At 39.3% G+C, this 21,810-nt stretch overlaps 1 protein-coding gene across 4 annotated transcripts in view; it reads right to left on the reverse strand.

Annotated features, from left to right (window-relative positions):
* The window catches only part of MGAT4C (MGAT4 family member C), a 335,473-nt gene that overhangs the window by 43,241 nt on the left and 270,422 nt on the right, over positions 1–21,810 (reverse strand). Inside the window, exon 1 of one of the 4 annotated variants that reach the window (XM_082241015.1) lies at positions 20,868–20,896. The exons of the other annotated variants lie outside the window; for them this stretch is intronic. The gene's annotated coding sequence lies outside the window, so the exon portion shown is untranslated. Of the gene's footprint in view, positions 1–20,867; positions 20,897–21,810 lie in introns of those variants that run through there. 4 annotated transcript variants of the gene reach the window in all.

The raw sequence follows: 21,810 nt of genomic DNA on the forward strand, positions 1-21,810 counted from the left end.
CTTCTGAAACAAGAGATTATAAATGGAATGAATGAAAGAAATTGTGAATAACTATGATACAATATACCATTATTCTATTTGATAACTCATTTTGATTTAGTGCTGTGCCAAACCCCACCATCACCTCTTCACATTTCTTCCAACAACTCCCCATCAATTAATGAGAAAAGAAATTGGATTCTAAAATTATCAAATAAGTGAGAAAATTTCAGTCAAATTCATAATGGTGGGGTTCAGGGTCTTTGTCACATCTACCTTACTTTTGGTGACTGTGTTGTGGTTGGGATTTTTGTTTTGTTTTGCTGCTTTCATTTCTACAAATAATTTCTCCAGTGGTCTGCACTCTGCAGCCTTCTGGGGTGTCTGTGCTTTTATTAAAGCCCTATTGAAAACATTCTTCTATGGAATATAATCCTAGTGAGCAAGGATGAAACTAGCTATCTATGTTTGTTTCTTGTCTTAAAGTTATCTTAACTAAAGATTTTCAGTCAAGCCTAACAATGCTACTTAGTATGTGAAGCAGTTAAGGACCATGGAGTTCTAAATTTCTAGATTAGGCTCAGTGATGACATTCCATCTTCTCCAGAGAGGGAGGAAGTAAAACTTTCTTTTCCTGTTTTTTCTTGTTTCTTTGTGCCGCGTGAGCAAATGGACATGCCTGCTCTCCACTCCAAGCCCAGTTTCCATATTTAGAAACAAACTTTGTACTCAATAAGTTTTTACCTGTGTTAAATTTGCTGTAGCATTGGCTGACACATGAATGAGATTTCAGATTATGTAAGTAAAGCGTTTTAACTTACTAAAGTGTGGGGTCTATTCATTGAGAAAGGGGTAGAGACATGGGAGAAATGGAGGAGCATATTGTAACTGTCTGAAATGAGATATTTTAAAGTCTAATAACCTATATTCCCCACACTTCACAAACAGTGCATATACTTGTGTATTTAAACTCTGCTGGGGGCTATTTTGTTAGAGTGAGTCAAGTTCCTCACTTTTTAAACTCATACAGCCCACTGGTTCTTTTGTAGTTTCCTACACACAGGACTTCAGTATTAAATATACTTTCCCTATTTATTCCTAAAAAACTATTTCTCTGTGTGACAACCATCCTTTAACTGGGGGTGTTCTTTAGCATTTTGCTGGTAACCAGGTTATATTTGCTGATCTTTACACAAAGTATTAGGAGCTCAGGATGTCTCCCTGATGCCTTCTAGGACACAACTGAGATAAGTCTGGTACTAGGGTCAAGAAAATTCATAATGGGGATCTATTTCATGTTACGTTATGCCAAAATCTATAGTAATAAACCAAAGGAAAATTCATCTATTCACACATCTATCCATGACTTCCTGTTTTCATAGAAACCAACCTGATGGGGAGTTACATGTCCTTGCAGCAGAAAAAAAATTACAGGCCTCAGGAGTTGTAGCACAGTGGTAGCTGGCATAGCACATGCTATCCATGAAGAATGTCCCAGGTTCGGTCTAACAGTATCTGGAGCATATCACATAGGCTACCCCAGTATGGACAGTGTTGAGCTAGATGCAACATGAAGGAGAATGGTAGGTATTGACACAAACAAAGTGAAAAGTCTGCATCAAAGCAAACAAAAAATTAGCAGAGATGAAGTTTTCCAGTATGTATTTTTATGCAGTTACCTATTCTGAAGGTACAGTCTTCTTACATTAACCTAAAACTGATGGCTCAAAATGACAGGCCATAAAAAAGTACATAGCTACAGGAACTGCTGATACTGTGAGGAGATTGTTTGCTATATCAGTGGCAAATCAGTGAGTGATGTGGTTCATCATTTTCCTCTAATACAGGGCTTAAGATGTTCTCACTTGCAAGATATGTGTATGGTGTCATGTTTTATGGAGTTTATCTAGCTGAAAAAGAGGGATGTGCCTACCTCAGATGACAAAGCAATATGGAGAAAGGCAAGGTTTTAAACATTTGTATTTTAGAAGTCTGAGATACACACAGGTTAAATTCTCTGGTATTTGGTGCAAGCTCAAGCTTTATTATCAGATCCTCCAGACACAGTTTTAAGACATTGAAGAGGAGATGAGTTCAAAGTTGAGGTCACATTTGAAAGCATTTTGAGTTCCACCAAACTGACTTCTCTTTTGACATTCTGGATGTCATCTTTTCCTGGCCCACCTATTCCATCTGGCCTAGAAAAGGGGTACAGCACCCAGATGCAAGTGTCTTGACATATGCTCTATCTAGATGCTAGCAGGGGCACCGGCAGAACTTAAGCCAGATTTTTAAGTCCATTGTCTATCAGTACACTTTGAAATACTTGGAGCCTGCCCATCTGCTCTTAGGATGCAATGAACCAAATTGACAAAGGGTTACATTTTATTCTGTCTTGTTTGCCTCCTCTTTCCTGCTTACCCTGGAGGATTTGTAATGACCATAAGATAGTGTGCAGGTCTCCTTTTCATTAACTTCCACCCATCCCCTGCCCACCATGTATCTCTATACCTGCAACTCAGGAGTCACTTCAGACACCTGATAAAGCACACTGTAGTTCATGAAAGTTATACCACTGTGAATGTATTAGACTTTAAAGGTGTTGCATGAGTCCTTCTTGTATGTAGGGAATATAGGTTTTGAGGAGACATTTGAAGGAAGATAAATTATGTTTTGATCGCCCCTTAACTGTAAGCCTATTAACAGCGGCCTGTGTGATTAGATTTCAATGGTGAGAACACTCAATATGTACAATTTGCACTCCAGCTGTGAAACATAAATATTATATATACATTTCATGTGGTGTTCTCTCAGCAAAATAATACAACAACTTTAGAAAGTGCTTCACTTACTAGCAAGTGGTCTACAACAGCGTCTTGAGAACCCTGAGCAGAACATAAGATCTGCTAGAAATTACCACTTATGTCGACTTGAAGTGGTTTGTGTGATTATGAAATGGCATTCAGAAATACAGCACATACAAATGGACTGTGTGGGGGAGCATTTTGAAAAACCCTAGGCGTGGCTTATGGGGAAAACTAAACTCAGGCCAAAGAGTTCACCGTAAGAGAAAGTGAAATGAACTACTAATGATGGTACAATTGGCTTGTATTTGGGGCGAGGGTGAGGGAGAAAAAAGTGATATTTGCTTTAGGAATGCTACGTGGCCTACTTGTGGGGCTATACGTTCATTTAAAAAGAAAACGCTTGCGTGGCAATTCCACTATAGAGGTTGCCCATTAATAAGCATTTGTTCTGATTTGTTTATGAGGCATTTTTATAACAATGAGCATTCATCCTGATTTGCTTGCAGGGTGACATCTTCCTATTATAGTCACTTGTTCATCCCACAACTTTTAACGCATTTCCAAATCATGAGAGTCAGCTTCTTCTTTTTCAAGCAGGTGTGGTGTACTAGGAAAACCGAATGCTTCAATCCACTTCAGTTGCGCAAATTTCCTAGTATGCAATGGAATCTCTTGCACAAAATATGAACCATATGCAGGTACATCATGTCTCCTTCCCCCAGAGGAATTTGGTGAACTGGTGTGTCCCCCCCCCCATTTCTCTGCCAGCAAATAGGGTGGAGAATTGCACACACTTGGTGTTCATTCTCATAGCTGTGTGAAACTTCTCATAGAAATAGAGAAGAATATATCTTCACATATAATTCCTTTTTTAAACATTCCCTCCCTACACGCTTGTTAAGGGTAAAAAACCCCAACCATATGCAACTTATTAAAAAAATTAAGGAATAAAGACTTGCTTTAAAAGCATTTGATCTGGGGATCATTTGAAATCTCACTGTTTTCAGTGGTAATGATTTAGAAGAAAAATGCTATACGAAATGCATCTCAAAGAAAAAAAATTATATTTTTTTTGGTCCATGAAAACCAGCCTGTTGTAACGAACTACATAAGAAAAGGATAATAAATGGGCCAGAACATGAAGTCTGAATGCATAATTGTCTACACTTCATCACAAGAACACTGTGATGGATTCTTTAACTATTTTTCTTCACAGTCACTTTGGGTATCAGTACTGCCATAAGACTCCTAGGGATACCTTGCGTCTCGTCTAAACATGAATGCAATCAAAGCAAAGCTGCTTCATTTAGGGAGGAAAAGATTGTTGTGAAAAATTGTCTAGCAGGCAGAAACAGTCTGCATTATTATGCCATCAGCTTTTAGAGTTATACTTAAATAGTTCCAAATCATCTGTTTTTGCAAAAGTAGCAGTGTGTGTCCAGCTAAATATCCTTGTTACACAAGTGGCTACCCATGAAAACCCACAGATAACATTCCATTTCCTCCCTACTTCAAAGTCTGCAAGAACGGAATCCTGCAGCCTCCCAATGCCATCCTCCCCCATCTCACAAGTTTTGAAGAGTTACAGGAGAATCCCTTTGGAATCGGTGAAACTTTAACACAATAATATGTTCATCAAACTAATATATTTTTGATGTCATGAATGAATGGGTAGACTAATGTATCAATTCATGTATCTTCCAAACTATACTAGCAACGAAGGGCTGTGTTTTGTTTTGTTTTTTGCTTTAGGATTCATTTATGTCTGCCCACACCCATGAAACAATTAGTCAACAATATGTGAATCTTTTCAAACTATTCTCCTGACCATTCTGCTTTTTTGCAGAATGCCATTGCCTGGCTTCTCTTGTATCACGCTAAATGCAGGTATCCGTGTCGACTAAACAACAACAACAAGAAGAAGTAAACATTATGCTATTTGTAGTCATCTGTCATTCATATTTCGTAACTCAGGAATGCCCCACCTGCCCTATACTTTTAAAGCAGTATCTTACCACTATAAACAACCATATCTTCTCCCAAAGAATCATGGGAAATGTATGGACTGAGAGTTATTAGGAGACTCCCATATTCCTGTCATGCAGCTACAATTCCCACAGTTTCCTGAAAAAATAGGTTGATTGTTCAGCCACCTGGACAACTGTAGAGTGTAGAAGTCTGGAACTCAACTTATCAAAGTGTTCTCTTTTTGTTTGGTGTACATGTTCTTTCTTCTGAATTCCCCTTACCTACTATGCCCAAGTTAAATTTACTAAGAGTTGTAATCTGGCATTAGTCATATTCAGAATAGATATATTGAAACTGATGATCCTAAATTAGTAATGTTAATTAATTTCAATGAGCCTACGTATGATCAACACTGGATACAGCCCTAAGTCTCAAGAAATATCCTTGATGTCTCTGTGCCATCCCCACGAAGCTTACTTTTTCTACCCTCATAGAGGAACAGTTCTCCCTCTCCCAGTCCACATGCTGATGGGGGAGGCTAAAGCACCTGCTGTAACACCACTTTCTTCCCTCCTGTGTTTACATCTAATGAAGCCAGATTTGACACAGTTCAAAGGCTGGAGACAGCAGCCGCCAGACCCTCACTTTATGCTTTCTGAATGCGTTGTTCCTGTTGTTTTTGTGTATTGTGAGTGTGACTGGAAATGGGGTACATACATTTAAAATCTAATCTAAGTCCAGGCATCATTATTTGTTTTCTCCTCCTCTACTTTTGTTTCTTTGCTTGCTCTGTCTCTATGAATGTCATGGTTGACATGTTCTGATGTCACAAGGTACCTGGGATAACACAGTGTGTAGTTCCCCACTTATTTCTTTCATAGTGGACTCCTGAATGCATAGAATGGCATGGGGAACCATCATAATTCTGTCCTAGCACATGTTCTTCTGGTTATGTGTGGAGGTTAAGTAGAAGGGCATTATAATGTTCCATTTTTGTAGAATTGTGTTTCACAACTTTTATGCTCTATTTCCGTATGGCCTTAAATGTATTATCCATTTTCACATTTCAGGATATGGCGGAATAAAATGTTTCTCTTTTCAGGAATAGGAAACATGGCGTAGCCTTGACATCATGTCACAAACCAGTTTACGTTTTACATTTATATCTGTAATTTATCTGCTTCTATATATAGTTGGCCCCATCTAGCTTTTAAATTAATCTGCCTAATGAGAAGCTCAACACATTCTAAAGGTTGAATACCCTTTCACTAATTTATAAGGCTATTAATGGCAAAAATAATAATCTTTCAAAGGCCTTTACTAGAAGAGATGTACGGGAAGACATCATGCATTTGAAGCCCATTCAATGCACATTTAAAAGATGTGATTCTGTTGCCCACCCCCAGACTGTAGTTTGTTCAGAGTGTTGAGAATTGTAGATCTGTAAGGGGGAAACTGCAGTTCCCAGGATTCTTTAGGGAAAGTCATGTGTTTTGCATGTGCTTTGGATGTGTTGATCTGTCTGTAGTCTTATGTAGCCTATCTGATGAACACTCTACATCAGGGTTGGGAAATTGTCTTCAGCCTGAGGGCCGCATTCCCTCTTGGACAACCTTTTAGGGGCCACATATCCATGCTGTGCTGTGCCGCAGCCAAAATTGGATGGAGCAACATATTTAAATGATGCCTTTGTACAGTAGGCTAGTTTCGACACATACTTCCACACACCGCTCTATTCTTCATCCATACATTGTCAGAGTTTGACACATTCTAAACCAGGCAAAATCACCCAAGGAAGGTGAAAAACAGGGCAAGGGAGGGATGTGTTTGGAGAGGGATCGTGACCTGGGGAGAGACAATGGCCAGATAGTTCCCTGTTCTACATGAAAAGGTCTATAAGGAACAAGTGTAGGAGAAATGAGAATGTGTTCCCATTGCCAAGGCAACCAGGGCACCCTAACACATTTGAATGAACATCCCACCAAAATGAATTCTATACAGGAGAAAAACATCAGATACATATTTGATAAGCAATCAAAGGCACATACCGCATTTTTCCGCTGAGTTTTTTTTGGGGGGAATTGCCCAGACTTCTTGAGCCTTTTTTTTGGGGGGGGGGTGCCGAAAATCGCTTGCCAGGAGGACCGCCACAGCCAATCGCATGCACATCGACAAAGCCACCAATTGTATGCCTGCTTGCCAAAAGCAAGCACCAGTCACCCACCTAATTGCCGTGGCAGCCAGTAGCCAGCGGACCTTGCCGCACCTACCAATCACCCGCAAAAACACCACTGACAATCTCCTGCTACTGGCAGCCACCAAACACCCGTCCCACCTCTCCACTGTCCATGTATAAGGCGACCACCAATTTTAGTATTATTTTTAAAATAAAATAACCTTGTCTTATACACAGAAAAATATGGTATGTCATTGTTCTGCACTGCATGAAGTTCAGTGGGTTGCATATTGAGATGCATATCCCTGCATATCAGTTATAATAATAATAATAATAATAATAATAATAATAATAATAATAATAAAATTTATTATTTATACCCCGTCCATCTGGCTGGGCTTCCCCAGCCACTCTGGGCAGCTTCCAAAAGAATATTAAAATACTATAATACATCAAACATTAAAAGCTTCCTGAAACAGGGCTGCCTTCAGATGTCTTCTGAAAGCTGTCAGATGTCTTCTTAGCAAGGCAACCCATTTCTGCTTCTTCCACAAGCAGTAGCATTTCAGATTGGGGAAATGATGGAGGTGGGAAGCTTATTTTTAAAAAATATAAAAGGAAAGGAAAGAAATACTCTTCTAAAGCATGGAAGATGGCTTTCTCAAGTGATTTCATATGCACCAAATGGCAAGGTGAAAACAGAACTTCACAACACTTTTAACACAGCACTAATCTGTAAGAAATAATTTGAAATTGAGGTGGGGTGGGTGAGACTTCAAATTTTGCACAGTGATAAATTGCAATATGCCATTCAATCCATTTCACTTCCAAGGTGCCTTTGTTTTCCTCTTACCAACACCAGATCTGGAAAAAGCACTTGTCAGAAATAGAGACATAGTTGTGATTCATGGAGATTTTACAGAATTCTTTTTATGTTCCAAAGAATATCCACAAAAGAATATTCCCCCTCGATCCAACTTCTTTCAGACAGGAGACTCCTTGATTAGGATAATTAGTAAATACTAGACAACTTCTCTTAGTTTTATCCTGAGATATTAACTAAAATTAGCCTCAGAAATAAAAGAATGACTGCATTAAAAAGCTGAAGTAATTGTGTATTCTTCCATTTAACTTCTTAGAATTCTTTCCTTCACACACGCACAAAGACTGCCGTAAGTTCTCCCTCCCTGCCACTCCAATTATTTTAGCACAATATTTTAATGAGGTTTGCTCTACTCCCAATTACAGACGTGTTGACTGTTGAATATTGTCAATCTAAGAGTGCAACAATAGTGCTTAACATTGGTATAGTGTTTTCAGGTGTTCCAAGTGTTTCACATCTGTTATCTAGGTGCGAGCCTTACAGTGACCCTGTCAGTATTATTACCCATCCTCCCCTAATAATAGAGACAAAGAGACGGAGTGATTGTTAAACCACTATAGGAGTTGCAGCTCCCTGGGGAGAATAAACCACTGAGCCTCTTGGGCTTGCCAATCAGAAGGTCGGCAGTTCGAATCCCCACGAGGTAAGCTCCCGTTGCTCGGTCCCAGCTCCTGCCAACCTAGCAGTTCGAAAGCACGTCAAAGTGCACGTAGATAAATAGGTACCACTCTGGTGGGAAGGTAAGTGATGTTTCCATGTGCTGCTCTGGTTTCGGTGCTCTGTTGAACCAGAAGCGGTTTAGTCATGCTGGCCACATGACCCAGAAAAACTGTGGACGAACACTGGCTCCCTCGGCCTGTAAAGCGAGATGAGCCCCGCAACCCCAGAGTCGTCTGCGACTGGACTTAACTGTCAGGGGTCCTTTATCTTTTTAAAAAACTAATAGCAGGACCTTTAACAAACTATAGTTCCCAGGATTCTTAGGGGGAACCCATGTATCTTAAATATAATAGTGCTTTAAATGTATGGTTTGGATGTGGCTTGAGTCTGGGACAGAGTGGCTTGCCTAAGGCTACCCTTGCAAGCGGAAGACAGAAATGAAATTTCTACAGCCATTACGTTGTGCATTTTTCCCCCATGTTGAAAGGGCTCTTCACTGTGTGGTGCCAGCTAATTAAAGGATGAATAAATTGCTAGGAAGGGACAGCATGTTTTGTGTGGGGAGGAATTATGCAAAACTTTTAACACCACCTTTTTAGTTCAAAACTAGAAAATAAAAAATGAACAAGTAACATTCTAAAGCTTGTTTGTTGTGTGTTAGTGTGTGTATGTGGTGAGGTGTGTAGAGTGGGGAGAAAAACCTTCCATTGACTTACTTAATTACTTCTTAAGTGGTGACAAAGATAGCAGAATGGAAAGAGAAATTTAAAATGATTTCCACCTCATTTTCCCAAGATTAACAATGTCATAGCCATGAATGAAAAACAATTCAGTGGTAGACAACCCCTGAAATGCTCCTGAATACTTAAAAAGACAGAAAATCAATGCAGCCCATAACTATTGGCACAGACATGTAATGAAGTGTAAAACTTTGGTGTAACAACAAATTAAAACAGCATTCATGTCCAGGCTAATGAAGAACATAAAATGAATTTTTCTTTGTGCATGAGGAGGGGGGAGGATATTATCCTCGCTCCTGTTTTTCTTTTCTGCATTAAGTAAAGAGGAAAAACACTAAATCAAAAATGTTAATGAGAAGTTAAGACTTATTATGATCCACAGAGCCTTAGCTCACCTGAGTATTGTCAGGTCAGTGCCACATTTTCAATGAATAACAAGCTTTTCAGGAAGAATTTAAGAATGAATATGAAGAATGCCACAGGCAGGTTAATTGGGTTTGCACCTTGAAGTATTTCTTCCAAATTGGTTATCCACCCATTTTTCTTGCCATTGATGCAGCACCAGGTTCTACGAGGAGGTGGAAAGCATCTTCAATACTGCCTGAGAGTAATGGGGGACAGTGCAAAGTGTTTCTGAAAATCAGGTTCAGACATTTTATAAAGACAGAACAGAATGAGTCATGTGTTTGTATGTAGTTTTACATTGTTGGAAAAAAAATATTCCTATAAACTTAATATGCCATATTTTATTTGGTATATACATTTGGGGAAAATATTTTTGCCATTTATTACTGTCATTTTATGCTCACATTTAAATTGAACTTCTGACTGTGCAGGTATTATTTCTTCTGGCAATGGTACAGAGCTGTTTTCCTTGTTCTCCGCAGGCGCTTAGGATCTTTTTTATAATCATTAGTCTGACTTGATGGAAGCTGTCCCACTATATTACCGAAACTAATGACCCCCAAACTGGGAAATTACTGGCAATGTAGAATCATAGCAGAATCATAACACTGTAGATGTGTTTATGCTGGGTATATTGTCTGCCAGCTCAAAACTGACATGTGTTATGAGATACAGAGCAGGTAAAGCCACACATTTGATTTTTGATTTGATTTGATTATTTAATGTTTATACCACTTGATATATTAAAAATATCTCTAAGCAGTATACAAAAACTTAAGCAACGACAGATAAATAAAATATTACAATGCAGTTTTTGCATTGACTGTTCCATTAATACAAAGCTACTGATATATTCACATGTAATTCATTTCCCTTCTGATGTCCACTTCCTCCAAGCGCGCCAGCTTGCCCCCATGATTGAGGAAGGCCAGGGCCATGTGATGTGGGAAACACTAAATGGTGTTGTTCCTTTGAGGCAGCACTTTGGGGGTGAAACGGGGGTGTGGGTCAGCCCCCTTGTGCTGAAATTATGGTTTTAACAAAGATGGGGTTTTAACCTGGATGGATATTTTATTGGGCGGTGGGGTTGCTTTCCATTATTTTTTAATGTTATACGTTAATTTGGATTTTGTATCTGTTTTAATTATTTTTATTATGAGTTTGGTACTTTTTACATTGTACTTTATGTTGTGGTATAGGGAAGTACAGTGGTACCTCGGGTTACAGACGCTTCAGGTTACAGACTCCACTAACCCAGAAATAGTACCTCGGGTTAAAAACTTTGCCCCAGTATGAGAACAGAAATCACATGGTGGCAGCGGGAGGCCCCATTAGCTAAAGTGGTACCTCAGGTTAAGAACAGTTTCAGGTTAAGAACGGACCTCCAGAATGAATTAAGTTCTTAACCCGAGGTAACACTGTATACAAATTCTGATGATGATGGTGATGATGATGATGATGATGATGACGACAACAACAAAATTATTGGAGTGTGAGCCTATTTTTTTCTGGTAGCATCCAAAGGAGATTGATAGCTTTGCCTCTTAAAAGGTATCTATTTCCATGAGCTACTTAGTTTTATTTGGAAGTTGGCTCTATGTAAATCAAAGAAAGTTGCTCCCAAGTAAATGTTACTGTATCTGGTTCTTCTCTCCCCAACAAGATACTGAATTGCATCCTTTTCTCCTACTACAGTGGTACCTCAGGTCACAAACACCTTGGGTTACAAACACTTCGGGTTACAGACTCCGCTAGCCCGGAAGTAGTACCTCGGGTTAATAACTTGGCCCCAGGATGAGAACATAAATTGTGCGGCAGGAGATCCCATTAGCTAAAGTGGTACCTCAGGTTAGGAATGGTTTCAGGTTAAGAGCAGACCTCCAGAACAAATTAAGTTAATAACCAGAGGTACCACTGTACTATTATAATTCAGCAGACTGGTAGAATGTTTGTTCTTTAGAATTGCATTTTCTCATTATTCTCATTAAGCTTTTAAACAATACAAGGCTGACTGTTCTGCTCATGTGTGTGTTACAGGTAGTTCAATAGAGGCAAGCTGCTGACAAATTAACTATGGGTGCCAACCAGCTATATTAAAATCCATTGGAGCTTTGCACACCCACACTATCAAAGCTTATGTTTGGTAATACCGAGCTCACTTTTTTTAAAAAAAATATAACTGGCTGGAAACAGCGGAGGAAAATATTAACTTGGGATCAGATTTTTATGATAACAACAGATTGCCTTGCTGTCTTGTAGGACTGTAACCAGCATCCAAAGTATGCTGAAATCAATAAATGTCTCCCAGTTTAATTCACTAAACTTGGATCACTAAACATTTCATACTAATTTCATTCTGGGAGACAGTAACACTGCAGATAATTGGAACACTCCTCTCTACTCTCAATCAATGGCAAAAAAACTAATAGATTATTCTACGTCTAATTGCCCCATAACCATAAGCACAAACCTCATAAGCAGAAACTCTGACCAAAGAAAAGGCAGGGAAGACAACTTGATGAAAATGTGGGCAGTGAGAGAGAAGGGGAGAGAAAGTATGTTAAAAATATTTAGATCAACAGGAAGGTTTTTTAAAAATACTTCAGAAGAATGAGATCAGCTGAAGATACTGTTTAACTATTAGGTAACGTGAGAAAAGGAAGGATCATGAGATTGCATATGCTGAATAAAATCTCATCTCCCTCCATCCCAGTGCTCCCCCCCTCTCATTTTGACTTAAGAGAATTACCATTTTATAGTTCAAATCGGGGAAAATAAATACAGTAAATGGACCAAAATTCAAAGATTCACAAAATGTTTAGGGGTCTGCGTACCCCCAGAAAAAAGCACTGCTTAGTCCTATAGGGTACCTACATTGGAAAGAGTTGCTTCTCTTTGTGTTACTGGATTATTATTGTTTGACACTTGCATGAAGTAGCTTGATTCTTATAGTTTGGTATCGACTCAAATTCATAAAGGAAACTTACAACCAAATTTCATACTTTAAAACTATCATTCAAAGTGTATCCTTGAAAATAAATATTCAAAATACGAATTTAAAAATATTCAACAGAATCACTCTGTGTACATATGTGGGCCAAAATTTCATTAAAAAACAATTTCCATTTTTATAATATTTCCTCAAACACAGCCCATTTACCATGGCATAAAATGTTTATTTCAGTCAAGGCACAGTAGGATGGCCAGAATGAATAAGATTACATGCACATTTTATGCAAAATAATGGTGCTGAAAGCCCTCCATTTCAATTCTGTGTTTGAGATAAAAATCCCATTACTATGTACAGTGGAATTCATATATCTTGTCTGAACATTCTGGCCTTAAACAACAACAAAAGCAACTACGAAGTCCAAGCCCCAAACACTGACTTGTCATTTTGTCAAAATATCAAGGATGACCATACTGTTATTCAAAAAATGGATCCCATTTTTGTAATAAAGAATTCTACTCAACAATTAAAATACAACAACAATCATAGCTCCATTCAAAATCATTTAGGAATTACATCCAGTGCCATCACTGTTTGATAGATGTCACTAGGACAATTCAACATATTGACCTGACAGCATGTAATGATTCAGATCCCTCCATAAAATCAAATAAATCACTTTTGTCAAGAGCACAAAACCTTTCTCTCAGTACACAAACCTGTGTTTTCTCTATTCTGTTTTAAATAAAGTAAATCATTTACATTGTTTATTTTCATTGCACCTACAATGAAAGGGGCATGCAAAGCCAGAGCAAATCTACTATAATTAATTCAAAGTTTCAGACTATATTTGTATTCATAAATGTTCCATAAATGAAACATGTAAATAATACATTAGAGGGCATGTAAAAGAACCAACACAAATAGAAAATGATTTTGTTCAAAACCTTTATGAACTATGTTATTGAAACTCCCTGTGAAATAATTGAAAACAGAGCAAAAAGAGCGATGATCTTACATCTGTAGATGCTGATATAATTATAGCCATTGAAGTATAAAGTTATTTTAAATAGCTAATAGAACATCATAGTCAGCTAATTATAAAAAGATGCAATTTTCTTCATTAAAAAGCCATAGCATTTCCACAATAGGCGGCAATTAAATAAAAATAAAAATATTGCCAAAGAGTCTCCAATGCAAGAATTTGCTATGCTAGTAAATAAATGGTAAGGATATAGCAGTTCCACTAAACACAAAATGATGATAAATGTGCAGGGACAGTGCCAACGAATTGCATACAGATATGCTGCCATGCCTGGCACAAGGCCAGCAGAACTGGAGTTTTCTACTAAACTCCAACATCTGAGCATTCAAACAACACATACAGATAGCTTATGGTACTGTGAGAATGGACAGTCAACCCTAGGAGCTGCTACCACCCAAAATGAACATGCAACCATCTTCAGTGCAATCTGTCCTACAGTGTGTTTGTACTGTGCCACCATCAACTCTTGCCCTCTCCATCCTGATACACAGCAGTGACTGAGCTAGAGGGAGGTCAGGTGAGCAGCACAGACCCACCATGCTATCTGGTACTGGATGACTTGCCCAAGTACTAGATCTTGGTTGAGGCAGTGACATACCAACCCCTGTCGGTGCCCTATAAAATTATAAAACTATAAAACTACTAATTAATAGTGCTTGATTTTCCTTCTGGGTCTCTGATCTCTTTCACCCTAACCCACATCTTCAACAAAATTTCTCACACTCACTGAAGCAAAATATGTCAGCCATATGCATGAAAAAATTGTGGAGGTCCTGGAATACTGCAGTGAACTGATATTCATCTATGCTTGGTGAATTGTTATTACTGATACTCCCACATAACCCTTTTCAGATGATCAAGAAAATATTCGATTCCTGTTCCCTGCACAATCATTTAGAAGAGCGGAGACATCAGAAATAGAAAGAGATTTAAATTGGTTAGATAAACTGATATGAATTATACATTTAGCTACTGTATGCTTTATTTCAGGTGTGTAAAATTAAATGTCTAAGGTTTAACTTCCTGAAAGGTTTTAATTAGAGCTGGTCAAATAATTCATGGAAGTTTAACCACCTAATAAGTTTTAGCCTTTGTTTTGTTTTTTTGCCAAGGGTTTTGTAGAAATCAATGCTGTTTTAATGATCATTTGAGCGTGCATACTATTAAATTGTTCTAGCATGAAAAAAACAACCAGTTCACTCAGTCACCAAAGTTTTACTGTTAAGCCAGAACAGCATCTCAAAGAGGCCCTTATGATTAAAATTATAATAATACATTAACAAATAGTTAGATAATTCTTATTTAAGAGTTACTGGAAACTAAGCTCTCTTGGCACTGTGAACCAAGCTATACACAGGAGAAAGTGAAAAGCAATCTGGCTATATGTACCAGGGTTTGCTCAATAAGAACTAACTGGACTATTTCCATGCAGTTGGATTGATCCAAAGTCATTGCTATCGTCACTACATTTTGCAGCATCGATAGGTGTTGGCATTCATACACATTCAACAAATTTATTTCAGCATACAATATCCATGGAAATCTTGGAAGAGGGCAGGTTGTGAATCCTTTTCCATATTCACTGAAACAATCATTAAAACAGATTCACATTGTCTTAACATCTGCTGCATGGACAATATTTAATAAAAGTGGGGGGAACTGTAGCTCTTTCTCTATACTTGTACTAAAGTCTTCTTTTTCTTTCTCTATATTTGCACCAAAAGTCTGAAGAACACTTCCTTTCAGAGCTTGTAAGCTGCCTCATCAACAGACGCCATTCCACTATCCTGTTGACTTACAATTCATCTACCAAGGGATTAATTTGCTTGACATAAAGTTTAGCTCTAGAGGCTAAATATTGGAGCCTTGATCTACTGAGGGAAGAAACAGACAAACCGAGGTTGTGGTGAACAAAGAAATCAATGAACAGTGCTGTAGAAAGATGCCATAATGAACCAGCTGGTTACAATAGCCTACAGCCTTAGCAGGCATCCTCAGTACTAAGAGCATTAAACTCCACACAGAAGAAAATGAACTGAAGTCTATCCAACTGAATAGAATTCTTTGCAGGATTTCCATTTGGGCAGTGGGCGGGGGCTATGGTCAGAGAAAAACAAATTGGAAGTCACGATAAGCCATATATTGGATGCCTAGCTAGGATAAAATATCTCCCCCAAGCTGAATGGAATTATCCCAAAGAGGACTGGTGCTGGGTTGATACTGGGGTGCCTGCCTACAGTGGAACGAACAAACAAACTGTCTTCACTGAAATCGTTGTGAGCTAATTCACTTCCAGAAACATTCTGCTGTAGGAAGTCATTTTACTCTGCCCAGAACTGTGAGCACACAGCTTCCGATTAAGGCCTGTAAAAGCAGAAACGGGGCTTGAAAATAAGTACATCTTCTGTAGTGTAAATCAGGCAGTTCCAGATGTTGAAACCTGCTGTCAATGCTTTCAGCTCCTCTTCCCATTATCATATATGAGCTGCATCTATGGCTTGCCCCTGATGCATCCATATTGTTGTTTATGGTACTGTTATGTACAGGCATCACAATGGGCTCAAAATGTAAATATGGTAGGCAATTAGAAGCAAGCACAGCAGCTCAGGGTCTGGATCCAAACACATGTGCTATCCCCCCCCCACACACACACCAGGGAACAATTTCCAAGCATCAAAATAATATACTTTAAAACAGGAGTATTATATGTAAGTAATGTAAATGGGAACACATCATTTATGCTATTTATGTAATTCTGGAAAATCAGGGAATTTTGTCACATTAACTTGATAATGATTATTATTACATTTGTATTACATCTTTCCTCTGTTACATTTCTATCTCACTTTTCTTCCAAGAAGTTTCAGGTAATATGCATGGTTCCCTCCCTTTCTATTTTATCCTGTTATGCACATTAGACTGACTGTTAGCTCAGAGTCACATAGTGAGCTTCATAGCTGAGTGGGGATTTGACCCTTGGTCTCCTAGGTCTTAGGTTCACCTCTTTAATGGTTATAGTACATTGGCTACCTTCAGGAACATACTTTCCAGACCCTACCTAAGCCCTTGGCTAGTTTCCTCAGTATATCTAGACACCAAGCAAAATTTCAGTCCCAAGTAGTTTACAGATCTTCAGGCTGGAGATCTCAAAAATCCTCAAATGAGATGGGGTATTTTCATGTGGTGAGTCTGATGTGTGTAATATGTCCACATCTTGCCAATAAGGCCTCTCCTCCTTCCGGAGGGAAGGTGTTGTGGGCGGGAGACGATTCCCGCATCACACGCAAGGGGGGTTACGCCCCCTGCCCCATCCACATGGCTGGCACGCCACGCCCCCGATCCCCCTGCCATCCTTATCATTCAGCTGGGGGAGAATGACCTCATCAACAGAAAGAGTGTGGACTTGTGGAACATGAAAAAGGACTTGGATGAGCTTGCTGCTTTATGTCCCGGAACAACTTTGTTCTGGTCCTCACTCCTAAAGAGAATGGTTTGGCGTGGTGCGCATAACATTATGGCCATTGACAAATTCAGGAAACTCTTGAATCGTGTGATCGCCCGCAAAGTGCGTTTTATGAATAGCCTAGTTATCTCTCATGATGGTATCCAGATAGACGAGCAGGCCTTGTTCCGGGATGGCGTGGTTCATCTTTCAGATCGGGGAAACAACGTTTGGCTAGGTAACATCGTCAGCAGTATTAGGGATTGGATACAGCTGTGAGGGTATTGGCAGCGAGCCTCTTGGGCTCGGGTGGCGGTTAGGCATTGGAATGTGTTGTTGGTGTGTGGAAGGGCAAGGTGTGGCCATTGCCTACCCCTTCAAATTTGGGTATTCCATTAAAGGAATCCGGCGGTCATGAATCCTGTCTGATGCCTGTGTGGTGGGAGGGCCATGGCATGACCCTCGGTGACATCAGGGGAGAGCTTATAGTTGTATTAGCATCAACAGGCTCCCCCTACTGGTGGTTAACCCCTCTGCGAACTCACCCCTCTTCGAGTGGGTGGAGTCAAATCTTTTGTGGTCCAATGCCTAAGCCAATACCTTCTCACTTGCTGTAATCAATAAAGTTGTGGCCTTTTCTTGCCCATTAATCTTATATTCTGTGTCCACGTGTCTTTATTCCACCATGCGGGGGTCGGGTCCTAGAACCACAAGCTCCCATTAAAAACATGGGTGAATCTATCCATGCATTCCTTAAGCCATCTGAATTAGTTAACCAAGTTTAAGGTCTTTTTTTAAAAGGGGAGGGGACAGCTGTGTAGCTGTGGAGATGCAGGGCATGCCAGGCAGCCAACGAGAAGATAGAGTATCTCCCTTGTTCAAAAAACCAGGTGGTGGGTTTCTCTTCAAGATGACATATCTGAAGCTAACACTTCTAGAATTTTAATCCCTTAGTTGACACTCTTATTCACTTCTGTGATTGGCAAGGCAACATCAACCTGTTTTATAACACTGTTTGTGTTATAAATGTCACCTCAATTAATGAACAGTATATAAATTAAAGCAGAACACACATTGATATTTATTAAAGTAAACATGACATATGCTTTGATGTACTATTTCTCACCTTTTATTTCAGGTATCACAGAGATGGCAACATCATTTAAATATATTGGCTCTGGAGAATTTATGGTCTTGTCTTTCACTGACTTCCAAAGACATAAAGCAAAACAACAACAAAAACAGCGCAGCTCCTTTGAGTTATGAGAACAACAAATTTTCAACATATCAAGAACTCTACGATGACAGGACAGAATAACTTGTCTCCTTATCTAGAATTTATTACTCACAGTTTCATCCCTATACACAATGGAACCTCTGTGTCAGAAATATTCAGAGATGCTCCATAACACTATGAAATCTGAAATGCTGCTTAAAGCATATTTCTGCTTATCTTTCAGCATCTACACATATGAAATAATGTGCCCCCAAAGTCACTCGATGCCTCATAAAGGCATTCTGTCTTTATCACCATTTTTTCAGGGCAAAGGAAACCAAACAAGATGAAATACTTTGTTCTGGGAAACATTAGTAGTGTCCGGTCTTTATTTCCTTAGCTGTATACCTATTTAGAAAGTACTGTCAGAGATACTTGTTTATTAACTTTCCCTCGTTCATCTGACCTCTGGTTAGTTGGATCACTGCTGCTTACTGGAAGGTAAAGGGACAGGACAAGGCAGCAACAAGGTTGGTGTGGTGCAAATACACCAGCAAAGTCAATCAGGTGCTCTTCCCAGTTTGTTTGCACTAGGCCAACTTTGCCACTGCCTCTCCCCTCCCCTTCTACCTCCCAGTAAGTATCAGTAAATGACCTGCTAGAGATCAGTGAGTGATGCCACCACACCATCTTCTACTGTCTGAACACTATTCTGAAGAGCCACAAACAATAGTGTTGTTGCCTAATACCGGAGAGGAGGCTGCCAAGGGGGGGGGGGGGGTTATGATAGAGCAAATTAGAGTTGCAAGCTTGGACATGCAAATCGCAGTGAGGGAGACTGCAGATTTGTACTAGGCATGTTCTAGAGGTTCAAAGCACTGTTAGATAATCTTAGGAATGACCCAAGAGGCCTGTGAAACTACATTTCCCATCATACTTCTTCAGAGCTTAATAAACACTACAGAAGAAGCCTTTCTCAGTATTGCCATAGCTTTCAAAAACATTTTAGTAAGAAAGGGTAAGGGAAAACTGTTGCATCAGAGGAAGCATCTGTTAAACCCAGAACCGAAGTAATGCTGAGCTGATCCCAAACTCCTGTTTGTGTATACAGTGGTACCTCTGGATATGAACGGGATCCGTTCTGGAGCCCCGTTCGCATCCAGAAGCAAACGTAAATAGTGAAGGAACGTCTGCGCATGCGCATGTCGCTTTTTGCCGCTTCTGCACATGCGCGTGGTGTCATTTTGAGCCTCTGCGCATGCGCGAGTGGCGAAACCCTGAAGTAATGTGTTCCGTTACTTCTGGGTTGCCGCGGAGCACAACGTGAACGCGCTCAACATGAAGCATATTTAACCTGAGGTATGACTGTACTCAGCTCATCATTAGCTAGGAAGCTCCAAACTAAGTTTAGACTTCAGACTCTGCAGTTCTGATTTTTAGCTGCATCACTAGCAAAATAATAATAATAAATTGTGCTGTCTGTCTTGCATCACTTCCAATCTACCCAGCTCAAGCTACATGAATAACAAAAACTTCAGAGACTTCTGTACCCACACAGAGTCTGTTGGAAATTTTCCAAAGCAGTTTTCAAATCAAATAATGTGTACAAAAATACATATACAAGGTAAAGTGTACATTAAAGTGCATATATTATTGAAAATGGGATGAAAAAGTGCATTGTATTAGGGGAATTTTCATGAAAAAAACATATGCCTTTGACAAACTTCTGTGTATCAGGAGAAATTCACACAAAGGTGCTGATGGATTTTCATGAGGATGTTAGAAAAGATCTCAAACATGCAGAAATGTGGAGAATTGAACATTCAAAACATAGAAAACCAGGGGGAAACAAAGCAGGCAGATTTGCCCATCCCCAGTCAAACCCCAATCCTCTAAGAATAGATGAGACAAATTCAGGGAAGAGAGTTCTACCAACAGGTATTCACTATAATAGCTAATCAGGTACTTCTATATATATGGGTCATGCACTTCATAGAATCATAGAATTGTAGTGTTGGAAGGGAACATGAGGATTATCTAGCCCAACCCCCTGCAATGCAGGAATCTGCAGCTGTCCCATAAGAGGATCGAACCTGTGACCTTGGCATTAATAGCATCACACTCTAACCAACTGAGCTACCCACTTCAAAATACCAAATGATAGAGACAAAAGACAGGAGCAAGTCATGATTGTAGTACCATGTGTGAGAGCTTCCATGCTGATGGAAACGCAATATTTTCTCCAGTGTTAATCAAAGCACATCACAGCCTTCTGAATGACAGCTAAGGGGAACAACACAAAAGGTATTAACCCCCCCCCCAAATTCTGTACATTGCTTAGAATATAATGTGCGGGAGGGATCAAGTATCTGATATCACTAACCATGTGTATGATATAGTGGTGGTCATGATGTATGTGTGTGTGACAGAGTATGTTGATACAAACGTATGTATTATTTTCAGATGGAAAGCTGTATTTCACATTGGGTGGTAGGAACAGTCTCCACCATCCCTGTTATATATAATTCCTGAAAATGCATTATTGTGTGTCTTGTTTGCTCATTACATTCAATATTCATATCTGAACGTGACTCACCTTGACAACCTAGCCATAAGGCTGTGAAAAATGTAGATCTGAATCAGGGCCATTTCATTTCCAGCTTTCCCACGGCTGCAGAAGATTTAACAGCTGCATTGAAATAAACTCACAGAGTAAAATGCCGAAGGCTTTAAAACAGCCCAGGGGAAGGAATAGGTAAGGTATCCCATATATTTGGTTTTCCAATAAGAACACTATACAAACACTGTTGAAATGTGAATGCCATTATTTTAGGTGCCTAAAGATGGATTCAAGCTGTGCACCTCTAAACCTCACCATGCCTAATAACTGAATCCACCCTCATTCTGAAATAACAATATTTTGCCTGAAGCAATTCCTGTGTTTATAACTCTGTAGCTCAAGCAAAATAGAATTTTGAAATGTTGTAGGGTCAAACTCTCTGAATGGTTCAGGATAGGTTGAAAACTGTCAGCAGTATAATTCTGCGAGGTCAATTTTTAAAATCTTCATCTCCTCACATTCTTTGCACCAAACAAATATTCGGAGGGGTGGGAGCTGGTAGGCACTATCTAGCAATCAGGACATTCCTGAATTAAGTCCTTTTTGAATGAATTAAAATACTTTCATTTAAAAACAACAGCAACAATTGTGATATATAGTGGTATCTCGGTTTAAGAACAGTCCTGTTTATAAACGATTTGGTTTAAGAACTCCACAAAACTGGAAATAGTGTCCCAGTTTACGAACTTTACCTTGGTCTAAGAACAGAATCTGAAAGTTGAAAGGGCACCGGTGGCAGAAGGGCTCATTAGGGAAAGCGTGCCTCGGTTTAAGAATGGTTTCGGTTTAAGAAGGGACTTCTGGAACGGATTAAGTTCGTAAACTGAGCTACCACTGTATAAACACATAATCATTTTTTAAAATCCAAATTGCCATGTTTTTGACCATGTGAAAGACAGTGAGATGTGTTCAGCCATGC

This window comes from Podarcis vaucheri (assembly GCF_965113315.1).
Source record: "Podarcis vaucheri genome assembly, chromosome: 10".
NCBI classification, from domain to species: Eukaryota; Metazoa; Chordata; class Lepidosauria; order Squamata; family Lacertidae; genus Podarcis; species Podarcis vaucheri.